Source organism: Geospiza fortis, unplaced genomic scaffold (assembly GCF_000277835.1).
Source record: "Geospiza fortis unplaced genomic scaffold, GeoFor_1.0 scaffold318, whole genome shotgun sequence".
NCBI classification, from domain to species: domain Eukaryota; kingdom Metazoa; phylum Chordata; class Aves; order Passeriformes; family Thraupidae; genus Geospiza; species Geospiza fortis.
Genome location: NW_005054371.1, coordinates 2,519,539 through 2,519,950, shown reverse-complemented (window position 1 = coordinate 2,519,950; position 412 = coordinate 2,519,539).

Sequence of the window (412 nt, the reverse complement as noted above, 5' to 3'; positions counted from 1 at the left end):
AGTAAACTTAGGGATGTGCATATACTACTTAGCAAGGCTTCTAACTCACATTTCTCCGTCCTCCTTTCCTCCGGTTCCTCATGCAGGGCCCCATCCCACAGGCTGGGAAAAGCCCAGGTAGAAGGAATCTCCCACATACTGAGGCTCCTCACATAATTTCGCCCATGTCTGGAAATACCCTTTTGGTAGCCGGCCCTCACGCAGCCGGGCGTTCCCGGCCCTCAGGAGGCCAGACCACCGGCACTTACTGGTGGCGCCTCCCGGGTCGCTTCCTGGCGGCGTTAACGGGGCCCCTCGTCCTGCACCGGCACGGAGGGGCTCCTTCCCCGAGGACAAGCCCTAGCTAAAGCCGGTGCCCCCTCAGGCTGCCGCTCTGCCTTCCCTCCTTCCTTCCAGGACGGCGGAGAGAGCG